This window comes from Ochotona curzoniae, unplaced genomic scaffold, assembly GCF_017591425.1.
Source record: "Ochotona curzoniae isolate NIBS_2020 unplaced genomic scaffold, NIBS_Ocur_1.0 scaffold_3208, whole genome shotgun sequence".
Taxonomy (NCBI): Eukaryota; Metazoa; Chordata; class Mammalia; order Lagomorpha; family Ochotonidae; genus Ochotona; species Ochotona curzoniae.
In genome coordinates this window covers 47,483,439-47,496,574 of record NW_024467106.1, presented here as the reverse complement: position 1 = coordinate 47,496,574, position 13,136 = coordinate 47,483,439, and the positions used below count along the sequence as shown (strand labels likewise).

General features: G+C 39.0%; 1 pseudogene; it reads left to right on the top strand.

The window, feature by feature from the left end:
- The first annotated feature begins 10,354 nt into the window (after positions 1 to 10,354).
- On the top strand, positions 10,355 to 12,009 carry LOC121144975 (annotated as a pseudogene).
- Positions 12,010 to 13,136: the final 1,127 nt, after the last annotated feature.

Here is a 13,136-nt window from a genome sequence, read left to right as displayed (position 1 = left end):
AGGAAAAGACAGCATCTGATGTTCATTTATTCACAAACATTTATCAATGGTCATCTGGGGGTAGGCAAAATGATGTGTTAGGATTACAGTGATGAGAACAACGTCTTGTCCTTAAAAGTAAATAAGACCTTGAAGAGCATTTCAACCAGATAGACTATCCTTTGTTAGTGAGTCACGGCCCTGCCCCCAGCAGTCCTAATCATGAACCTTTAATAACAGACAGAGCCCTTGATTTCCACTGCCTTCTGAAAAGGAACATGGAACAATATCAGGAACTGCATGAGCTGTCCTAGCCACTGTGCAAAGCTGCCAGAGGCCTTGGGAAAGGAAGTAGATAAGAAATACACTTCTAGGAATGCATGGCAACACCTCCACTCTGGACGGGGAGAGCAGTGACGGCATCAAGACAAAAGAAAGGCCCAGGTGTCTGACATGAAGAAAGGTCAGTAAGCACAACTGAACCCCAAGCGACACAACATGCTGGGAACTGAACCTGAAAGTCATCTTTTACAGGAAAAGGAAGTATATGCAAATTGATTCTCTCATTTCTGAGATGAGGCACATTAACCTAACAGCGAGACTGGGCATCCTGATTTTTCCAGTGTTTCAGTTTCTGAACTACTTCCATTGATAGCAGCTGTTAAGCCAAACGAGTCATCAGTATGGAAAGGGATCCTGTGTTATCTTTGTATCTAATCCTTCACGTTCTTTCAAGTGTCCATGTGTAATTATTTACTGCACATAGAAACAACAGTCTTCAGTGAGTATTCTTCGAAGGAGAGAACCACATGAGATGTGCAAGGAACTAACTACCTTGCACAAGGAGAAAGTACATAGAGAATTCTATTCATGGGATGCTCAAGAGTTCGAGATGACACTCGGCAAGCACTGGAATGCTATACCAAGATAAGATACACATTTGATGAGACTTAAACACATAGAGTAGACAAAAACAGCCAAAGATAGAAGTACATCCATGGAGCATGAAGAATCACAGGATTATCAAAATTGGGACCTGAAAGAATTCAGATAAAACATGAGGCAGGAACATAGTAAAAAGACAAGATTAGAAAGGTATGGAATAACTTTTTAAAAAGGTTTATTTTATTTTCATTAGAAAGTCAGATATACAGAGGGCAGAAGGAGAGAGAGAAAGAGAGGAAAATCTTCCAACCATTGACTCACTCCCCAAGTGGCCACAGTGGCTAGAGCTGTGCTGATCTGAAGCCAGGAACCTAGAGCCTCCTCCTGGTCTCCACCACGGGTGTAGGGTCCCAAGGATTTGGGGCATCCTTGACTGCTTTCCCAGGCTAGATGAGAAGCAGAGTTACCGGGATGAAACTGGTGCCCATATGGGATCCCAGTGCGTGCAAGACGAGGATTTTAACCACTGGGTTACTTCACCGGGCCCAGAATAATGCTTTTTTACATGTGCAAATGAGAGAATCAAAACATTGACTATTAACACAAGTTATTGGGTCTCTTCTTCTCCCCCCTTCTCTCTCTCCTCTCACTGTCTTGTGTGTGTGTGTGTGTGTGTATGTGTGTGTGTGTGTTTCACTAACACTGAAGAACATTCTCAAGAAAGTTGTAACCTTTGAGAAAGTAAGTGGAAGTGGACTCAGAAAAAACAGATGTCTATTCTTATGAAAAACAAAAAAACTGACCTTACTTTAAACATATAGGGTAAAAACTCTTATAAACAGTCCTGGGGGAGAGGTAGAAGACAACATATTGCCAATATATCAATACTGGTATGTTAATTCTACATAGATACAGTGTAAGATGATAGAACCTGAGCAACAATATTAATTTGTTGAATTCAAACCTGATTACCACAACTATCAAATTTAGATTGAGGTCTAGGTTAAAAATAACATCTATGGCTTGAACATGCCAGGATCCCATATGGGAACTGGTTCTAATTCCAGCAGCCCCACTTCCCTTCCAGCTCCCAGAGAGCAGCCTGGAAAAGCAGTTGAGGACGGCCCAAAGCCTTGGGACCCTACACCCATGTGGGAGACCTGGAGGAGGCTCTGGATTCCTGGCTTCGGATCGGCTCAGCTCTGGCCAATACAGCCGCTTGGGGAGTGAATCATTGGACAAAAGATTCTTCATCTCTCTCTCCTCCTCTCTGTATATCTGCCTTTCCAATAAAAATAAATAAATCTTGAAAATAAAGTATGTAACTGGACAGACAAACATACACTTAAACATATGCTTAAAGTATTCTCTGAAATAAGCTAGCATTTATGTGTATTCTGATTGCAAGTGAAAAGTCTACCACAAATTGGAAGCAAGTATACACACAATCTTACTGAAACAGTCATGAGAGAAAGGTAATTAAATTTTTACTTTGCCACAAAAAATGTTGAAATTCATGCATACAAGCCGTCTTCAAACATCACATGGAAGTGTGTTTTATGAAACAAGTATGCTTACGATTCAAAAACACTTGCACCAAAATAAACTTACATTTTATTTCGTTATCAACTTCCTGAAGTCTCTCCTCAACATCATTTGTAGAGAAGTGCTCACATGTCCACCGACTTTCTGAAGTGCCCTTCTGTATATTATTTTAGGAGTGTAAGAACATGCTCAAGACCAAGTCATCTCATCTTCCAAGTTTTGCTTCTTATAAAGATACTCAAATATTATACATCCAGAAAAAAAATAAGAAGTTCTGCTTTAAACTACACATTTTTGACCTCAGATTATTTCACATTCATGGAGTACATTTTGTGTATAGATAATGAAATGATCTCAAATCCATTATATAGGGATTGCCTGGGAAGTACAGGTATGCAGACTGCAAAAATACTGGATACTATGATGGAAATCCTAAATTAAATCAGAAAAAGTCCTAATTAAATGAGAGAACTGAACCAGCGACAATCCAACCAAAGACAAACCTGAGTAAATGAAGGGACAGGAACCTGTATTTGTCACCGTAACAGTATAAGATAAAATGGTGAACACTCATTTTGACTTTGGTTCCCTACCCCCATTTCCCAATTATTCTCTAATTAATAAGAACTATTTACATTGTCTGAAGTAGAGCTTGGGTTAGAATAGCAGGAATGCAGAGGAAAAAACACAGTTCAAGTTCTCAACGAGGCTCCAGGGAACCACAAGGAAAGACCTGAAAATGACAAAACAAAAGAAAAAACCCTATTACCAAATAACTTAGAGTGTTGACTGGGAGCGAATCAGGAGAGAAGGAGCTCCACCCTTCCCATAATGTTTATAGGATGCAGGCAAAGTGATGGGGGAATCCAGAGTGAGAGAAATGTCTGACTAGTTTCCACTAGCACAACACAGAACGAAATAAAACACCAAGAGACACAGCATTAATATGGGGAAGTGGAGGAAGAAGTTAACACTGACTCATGGCACATTAGTGAAAAACTAAAGACATGAGTAATGGAGCCGAGTGTTAACAAACTTGATGTTCTATAGATGAATGCTGGCCAAAGCACTTTGGGCATCCTTGTTAGGCAATGCTGGACTAGTGGCAGCTGCCTAGCAGGCAGCTTACTAGGTCAAGCAAGGCAGATTCAAGAAAAAGAAAATTACAATTTATTTAGTAAGTTTCAAGTCAGTCTTTAACATATTGAAAGACATATGTAATATTACAATGACTATAGATTATCTCGTTCCCCATTAACAACTTCATACTCCACTGCTGATTAGCACATCACTTGCACTCACTAAGAAGCTCCTAGCCAAGCTTTGGGTTTGGGTTAGGGTTAGGTTAGGGTTAGGCTTCTCATCTCAAGGCTCCTCCCTCTCTGCCTCTTCTCCACTATCCCTGAACTGCTCTCCAAAACTTAATGGATTCCCAGACCTATTCTTTGCCACCCGTGACACTAGTCACTAAACTGAAAACAGGCCTCTGTTGAAGTGTTCCATTTAACATAATTATTGAAGTACAGACCATGCTCTAATCTTTGCGATCTAGCATATTGGTGGCAAATGGAGAACATATCAGGCCATGCAGAACAAATTGCAGAGTAGAATGCAAAAATTAAGAAAGATGTTAAAGCTAATCAAGTATTCTAGATTTCTATAAGCCTTGAAGATTTTTATAAACTAAGGATAGTGAAGTTCAAAGAAGTTAGATGGTTAGTTCACATCTCCAAGTTTATAAAGGTAAAAAACAAATGTAGCCTGAATTTAAATGTGAGGACAGTGAATTTTCTTCCATAAGAATGGGAATATTTATCAGAAATGCCTAGGCTAGACCTAGCGGAGAATGACCTTGCCTAACTATGCTACCAAACCTCCGTCTAAGCTTTGTGCCTTACTTTGTTTAATTTACTTTTCCAAAAGAAAAAAAAAACACTCAAATACAAATGTAATTACATACTGTTGAACAGAAATAATTTATTTTTTCTTATATTCGTAATATATTATGCAAGGGACTGAGTTAAGAGCAGACTCAAATTTAGTGAAAACAGTTTATAATTTATCCAATGTCTCTTTGAAAATTCTTTAAAAAATGAGAATCACCTATTTCCATTTTAATGTACTTAGTAAGGCAAATGGATAAGTCAAACAAGAAATTAATGAAATTTGCAGAAAATCTATTTTTAGAAAGCGTAGCTACAGAATCAGGATTCAAAAATAACAAATGACTTGGGAGCAACCTATTTAGAATTTCGCACAACATGTCCAAAGTACAGATGACTGTAACTATAGGTGGAGGCCCTTAGATATTATTAATACAAAAATTATGTCTGGAAAAAAAGGACGAAGCCAAGCTCATCGCTGGCTGATTTATACTGTGGTGTTGCAGAAAAGGATATAGCGTGTAGTTTGGAAGCTGGACAAGAAAAGTGACTTCTGGGAAGTGAGAGTAGATTTCCAGAAGAAAAAAAAAAGGCAGAGAAAGAAGAAGTAATTCAAACTAGGGCAATAGAGTAATTGTATCACTTGTGCACTAATGCACCTGAGAGACAACACAAACACTGTGATTGAAGGTTAGCCTACGCAAGGACGGAAACAATAAATTATGAACAATCATGATTCACAGACAGGGGGAAACACAGTGAAATACATCTAAGAAAAACTATTTTAAAAACCTAGAGAAATTTATGCAACATTTGCAAGGAGAACAAAATATATAGCAGAATGCCTCATAGTTCAAGGTGTGGTTCAAACAGGGATTATATTTTGAAAACTTCTACATGAAGCTTACACGAAATGTTAACATGCTAACTGCAATTGTCACATTTATTTAACAAAAAAAAATGAATTCACAGCTCAATCAGTATTTATCATCTCTATAAATGCAGATGGGAGAGTTGTGTTAAGTAAAATAGAGCCTTTTTCATAGCTTTTGACCAAAAAAATGTAAGCAACAGGAGGTGACTAATATGTTCTTATCCTTCTGCTTTCCTGATTGTGGCTGTATACTAAACTAACAGCAACTCACCTGTGAAACAATATTTTGTTACAACTCTTAGGAACTATGTTATCTTTGTTTAAACTAAGCTGAACTAGCTGACAGTGCTGGGTAGGGAGTGCCCCACTCCATCTTCCTCAGGCCAAGTTGCTTCCCCCAGATCACCTGTGAGTCCAAATTATGTTCTCATCTGCACCCCAGAGCAGACTCTTAGATTCCCTTCAGAAAGTCCCCTGACCCTCTTTCAGTTCTGTACTGCCTTATTCTTTAAACATTATTCTTAGGTTTAAGGAAGGCCAAGGAGAAGTATGGATGCAGGAAGACAGGACAGAAACCTGTAGGTCGTTCCTAGAGTCTACTGCCGTATGTGGCTCTATTGCTGGAGGATGGAGCTGTGAACCAACAGGGATCCTTGGTCTTCTCTCTTGTGCTACCAAGTTCCTCTGCAGATGTCTAAAGGTTGTATGACTTAGGAGGACTCAGTCTCCTGCAACATTACATAACTATAGTGCTCAGAGTTTAGATGGAATATATTCACTTTAAAAGTTGTTAGTTTACATATTAAAAATGTTTGCATCAATGATACATGATCTTAGGCAGGGCCTACACATTTCTAGAGACAGATTGGCTATTTGTCTTTTCCTAGGCTACTAGAGAGCCCTGCAAGCAAAGGTTAAATTATATTTCTCTTGTCTTTTATCATATCTGCCAAGATGATTCCTATGCATCAGAATGCCCAAATTGAACTAAAAATAAGCACATACAAGGACATATGAGCTAACCATAGGTGGAAGGCAAAGCTAATATTTCCAGCAGTTAGAGTTACCATAAATCTGCCCCATTTTTCTGACTTTCCCATCAGGGAGAAAAATATTTAAGAACATTATATCAGACTCAGAACCCCTAGCTCCTACCAGCAGGTCATAATGAGCGTCCCTGGGAATTTATAGCCTTGCAGCCCATGCTTCAAACACTGCCTGCAGCCCTGTGAAACCTCACGTGAGCATGAAGCTTGAATCCTCAGGACCAGGCAGTATGAGTACTCCTGAACTTTTTTCCTCCCTCAAGGAAATCAGCAGAGGTGTTGGAATTTTTTTCTTCCTATTTTTGGACATTGCCTGTTTCAGGAAATATTTATTGCTCCTTTTATTGCATTTTAAGGGATCGTTGATAATGTCCTTTCAGTGCAGTTTTGACACTTTACTTAGGAAAATGTTTCCCCCCAACCCAGCAGCTCCTACATGGCCTACTGAGTCATTTGTCCTTTCTCTGAACAGGAACTTCCATTATTGAAAGTCAGTTACCATTCTTTTTTAGATCATTTTGAAGGCACAATATGTATACCAGATTATTCTGTATATGTAATCCAATACAGAAATGAATGCTTCTTTATTTTGAAATTACCAAGGAAAGCAATAGAATTTTCTTCTCTTCAGAATTATTTATGATTAGCACCACAATTCAGCAAATACTCAATGTGATCCCACAGCAATTCTTAGCAAATTAATGAACCACGAGGATAATTACATTTTGTTGTCAGATATGATCCTGTGCTTATAAAATTAAAAATCTATTTCTTTTTTTATAAAGATTTATTTTTTTTTTTTATTGGAAAGGCGGATATGCAGAGAGGAGAGACAGAGAGGAAGATCTTCCGTCTGATGATTCACTCACCAAGTGAGCGCAACTGGCCGATGCTATGCCGGTCCGAAGCCAGGAGCCTCTTCTGGGTCTCCCACGCGGATGCAGGGTCCCAAAGCTTTGGGCCGTCCTCCACTGCTTTCCCGGGCCACAGGAAGGGAGCTGGATGGGAAGCGGGGCTGCCGGGATAGAACCGGCGCCCATATGGGATCCTGGGTGTGCAAGGCGAGGACTTTAACCACTTGCGCCACCACGCCGGGCCCTAAAAATCTATTTCTTATGCTAATTCTAGCCTTGAACCTTCCTTTGCACATTATTTTATTCTTATATGATAAATTCGAGACAAAAATTATTACTCTTACTTGACAAACCACCTAATAGATCTCTGATTTGCAAATTTCCCCTAATTCCCAGCTTGTTAATCATATGTTTACAAAATTAGGCAAACTCTCTGACCATCACTTTCCATTTGTGTAAGTGGAATAGTCCCTCCAGTTGTGTGGGGTTTCTCTGGGCTTGAGCGATGTTCTATAGAGTGACTGCAGAGCACTGAATGAACAGTGTGACCTCCTCCCCTAAGTCTACAGTCCTATTTTAGGTTTGGCATGGACACACAGACAGAGAGAGAGAGAGAGAGAGAGAGAGAGAGAGAGAGAAAGAGAAAGAGAGAGAGAGAGAGAGAAATCCCATTTACTGGCTCACTCCTCAAATGATTGCAGTATCTGGAAGTGCCATCCTGTATTTGTGTATGTTTTTGCTCTCATCTTATGCTATCATTTCAGGAACATTAGCAAGGAGCTAAATTGGAAGACAATGAAGACTGTCTCTTCAAGTTTATTACACGCCCAGAATACTGTCATGGCAATCATTTTTCTGATCTCTGATTTTATTCATGGTACTTCAAGTTGCTACTTGAACATTCTGCTTAAGATTTATCTGCAAATGACATCTTGGAATGTATATCTTTCTTTTCCAAAAATTCCTTATCATATTGACCCGAAATTATATAGAAATTACCTGGGTTTAGTTCATGTGTCTGCTAATCTGAATCACAAATTAATTTCTGCATTGATTATAATTAAAACAGAACAAAATGTTACTTCCATGCTATATGCTACATGCTGAACATTTTGGTTCATTTAGTTTAAACTTATACTTAATATTGACAAAGTAGGTAGATAACTGATCTGCCACATCTTCCCATTTTCATGCATGTGCTTTTTTTACACTTCCCGTTTGAAGAAAACGAGGCCCCTTTTCTTCTGTACAATTCTCATCTTCCCTTGTTTTATTGATTAAACTGATGATTTGTATATATTGATACGCTACATTTTCCTATTTGTTTCTGGAGCAAAAAAAGGAGTTCATTTAAACTGGTTCAACTCCCTCTCTTCCACAAACTTTTTTGAGTTATACATAACAAAAAATTGAAAATATTTACGGTATATAAGGATGCTTAGGCACATACACATGTAGGTTGCTTTTATTGTGAGAACATTTTACACTTACCCTCTTAGCATTTCAATTATATATAAAACCTTTCCTATTTATAGTTACCATCATATGCAAGAGTTCCCTTTTCCCACAACCTCAACAAGTTTATATTTGTATTTTTCACAATAAGCATTCTAACAAGCATGCAAAATATCGTAATCAGTAATACCATCTGCTGTCCCTGGTTTTAACAGGTTGGGAGGAATCACGATAATCCAAATCCTCAACTGACTGGACAAAAGAAGTTCAGAATTTCGTCATTTGTTTTCTTTGATATTTCTGATATTCTTTCTAAGAAAGTCACAGCCATTCTTGCCATCTGTTCTGTTTGGTTCTTCCCCAATGTCTTGTAGGACTGACCGAGAGCATGATAACTTTCCTTGGGATTCAGCCGTCCAAATCTTCATTAACACAGAAGTTGGCTGTGAGAATGACTCTTACAGTTGAGACCATTCTACCCTTTGTACGTAACAGTAATCTTACTTATAAAGTTTCTGCTAGATTTCCTTAATGAAATAGCTGTGTAATTCCCATACAGTAAACTCTTCAGTCCAAAATAAGTCCATTTAAGGAGGTTCAATACTTTACACTCAAAATCGCACTTTAATATTTTTAAGGTTTACTTATTTTTAATTGAAAGGCAGAGTTAGAGAGAGAGAAAGAGAGACACAGAGAGAGATCTGCCATCCACTGGTTCGCTCCCTATCTGGCTGCAATGGCCAGGGCTGAACCAATCTGAATGCAGGAGCCAGCAGCTTGTTCTGGGTAGGCCGTGTGAGTGCACAGTACCAAAGACTTAGCCCATCGTCCACTGCTTTCTCGTGCCATGAGCAATGTGCTAATCACGGGCAGAGAAGCCCCATTCTGAAACAGTGTCCCTGTGGGAAGCTGATGCCACAGACTAAGGTTTGCTCTGCTTTGTCACAGTTCCAGTCCCAAATTAACCTTTTAGTTCGAGGTGAACATAATAATAAGAATAAATAATAAAGGTATTATAGAGTTATGTAACACTTATAACTCCTAAAATAATAAGTTTGAAAGATGAACTGTTTTTACTCATTTTTAGAGATTAAAAAAACTCTTATTTTAGAATGTAATTTAGAAATTTACTACCAACCCCTCACCTTCCGAATTCTTCAAATTGGGTCACGATGTAAGATACCTGACCCTTTGGGGATCCTTCTGTCTTGAAAAGAGATATAGGGAGTTTTGCTGCTTATAATCACCCAACTGCACATTAGAACTCCAGAAACATTCATTCCGTATAACTAAAATTTTGTGTCCTTTGGTCATCCTCTTCCCATTTCCCCTATCACATCCCCTGGCAGTCACTGTTCTATTTTTCCATGAACTTTATTATTTTGGAATCCACATTTAAGTGAGACCATGTGACTTTTTTTCTTTCCATGTGTGACTCATTTCTTACAGCGTAATGTCTTGCAGGTTTACTCATGTTGGCCAAAATGGCAAGATAATAGAATTTCTTTCTTTTTAAAGGATGAATAAGGGTAATAGTGTTTGCTTTTTTTTTTCTAACAGCTACTAGGATGCTCCAACCTACGTGTGTCCCTCTTTTTAGAAGCGCCAGGGCCTTCACTCAAGGGCAAGGGGCCATGTCGGGCTTGGAATGGCTAAAGGAAAGCAAAGACATGGGGCATCCCTCTGTGGTGCACCTACAGCAGTTTCCTTTCCTGGGGAAGCTTTTGTGTCTTCGAGGAAACAGGAAGCCCCTGGTGACCCCCAATAACTTGGTTTCGTTTGGGTCAGTTCCCAGACCTTGGGCAATCAAAACTCAGTGGCCCAGGGGCTGTCATGGACACACTTGTGGAAGATGAAGTTTACATACTGAAAAAGCCCGTGGAAGAGCTCCAGTGATTCCAGTCTCAATATATTTGGGAAATAAACCTGTTGCTTCACATTGTGCCCTTGTCACTGCATATGAAGACATCAAAAACGACTCAAAGATTCAGAGAAGAAGAACTCTTTGAGAAAAGAATAAGGTTTTTGGAAGAAAAGCTTATAGAGACTCGATTCGATGAAGAAACTAATTCTGTGGGACGAAAACGGGAAGGCTTATCATGCATATCGAGAGGTTTGCAATGATAGAGATAATTTGAAGAACAAATTAAATAAAATGAATAAGGACAACTTTGAAAGTATTAAATGAAAAACTACAATCTAAAGAGGTAGAACTCCTCCAGCTACAGAGTAAAGTGGAAATTCAGCAGGTGACAAGGACCACAAATATTCCTCCATCAAGCCTATAGGTAGAAAAATGGAACAGTGACCTCAAGATCCATGGTTTAGAAAAAGAGCTGCAGTTGATGAAGAAAGAATGTAGCAATCTCAAAATAGAACTACAAAAAGCCAAACAAATCGACCCATAAGAGGAAGACAACCACAAGAGCCACACTCTCCAAAAAGTGTTTCAAATGACAAAATGCAACACATGTACTGGGAACTGAAGAGAGAAAGGTCTAATCTACATCTTGTAACTCAAGTACAAACTGCCTATTCATGGGCTTCCTGACCAGCAGGACCCCGGGACTACTGAGGGAGATGAAGAAGCGATGATGTTCATCAGCAGCAACCACTGGGGACATTCTGAGGGAGCAAGTCCGTTTATTGTAAATCAAGCATGAACTTATATAAACTAAGAAAAGGGAAGACAGAAAAACATCTCCCGACAATCTTCCCACCCAACAATGACATTATCATTGGTAGAAAGCATGTCTATCTCTCTGGATCCTCCAGGTCACATACAACACGTGGCTGGCAGGTGTGCCTCAGGTCACATTCACCACTTGTGACTGGCAGGTATGCTATGAATTCAACGTGACTTCTTAGAGTTGCTTATCAAGGAAGTCCCGGCACAGCTCGTCCGAGGACAAAGAAGAGAGACTGGGGTACAATCCACCATTCTCACCTGTATGACCAGTGTTCAGGCCAGATTGAAGCTTCGGTGAGCGAAGGCTATTATCAAAAATTTCCCCCAGGACATGGTATGCCACATATGTATGTCCTCCCACATAGGACAAGCAATTTCCCTCAGAAAGAAAATTGAAAACCCCAACTGCAATCAAGAGAGCCTGTGCCCAAGCAGCCTGAACTGAAGGCTTTGGGAAAGACAACACAAAATTCCATTTGACAAATTTTATTGCATGATACAAAAGACATGTCCCTCTCTCACCAAATAACAAACTGTTTGTCAGACTCTTTCCTCATTCCAAGAGATATAAAGACTTTATCAGAGACAGCACTTCTGCAATCATGGAGAGATAATAAGAGATCCATTCTCTTACAGCAAAAGTTCTCTAGAAGATAATCCTTGGGTATTTCCAACCCCACCTAAATCAAGTAAGACAGCATTTGGGGAAATTAAAAATAAAACTGCCTTTACTCAATCTGCCATCTTGACTGACTTGGATCAACATAATCAGAACTACTCTTATAAGAATTATTTCTGAAGAGATTCCTGATTTTGTCGTGAACATATCATATCTCTCAGTAGCTCTCTCAAAAAGTGAGTTAACAAAGCGGATTTTGACAGAGTCTTCAGTGTATACCTTTGAACACACAATATCAATATTTTCTATACTTGATTTACTGGTACAAAAGAGTACCCTCCAGCTTGATCAAAGAATCAGATGACACGATTCCGATAAATAAACTTAAGACATGTTTCAAAAAACAATTCTGCCTTTCATACAGTTGAAAAATTTTGCCTCTCAAGACAGATAAGGTTTTACAAAGTGTGTGAAATACTTAAATATCATTTGTGAAAGCCAAAAGCCATTAATACAAGAGAAAAAACAAACCACAAAAATGAATAATATTTCATCGAGTATGTGTGAGGGTGGAGGTGCATCATTTTCATTATCCATTCATCTATTGATAGACATTTTGGGTTCTTTCCACATTTTAGTGAGTAACACACAGCACAAATATCTTTTTAATACACTTTGATGACCGTTGGATGTATATTCAAATATTGGGATTACTGGATTATTTCAGAGATAGGGTATTCTGTTTGTACATATGGTATCTGGGAGCAAAATATGCTTAAATGCACTACTTACCTCCTTCTGGCACAACACATTTTAGCAACATGGGTACCCAACAAGACTTTTCAGTCCATGACAAGCAAGAATGGAAACACTGCTTTTTCTTCTTTTTTTCTTTATTTTTTACAATCTTTACATAGTTAATTGGGATAAAAAAAAGGTTCAAGGGCTACGGGAAAGTGGGTAAGACTATTATTTCCACATTGTTTTTGTCATGTATCTGAGATAAAGGGGGAAATAAGGGAGAAGCCCCACTCAGTCTCCCACCCATCCCAGGTCTGTGATGTGGAGCATGCTCCAAGGGTCTTGCTCAAGTGGTTTTGATAGTTCAACAGTTATGAATTGCTGCCAATCTCATCATTCCAAGCATAATGAAGTTGCTGCAGAATCCACTGATTGACATAGTCTACCTTAGAGTCTGTTTGCCCAGTTTTTCACTGCTAACATATGGCTGGGGTAGTTGATTGATTTGTTCTGTCCTTTGTTGTGAGGCCAGGTATCCTCTGCAGGCTCTGATAGACTGCCATATC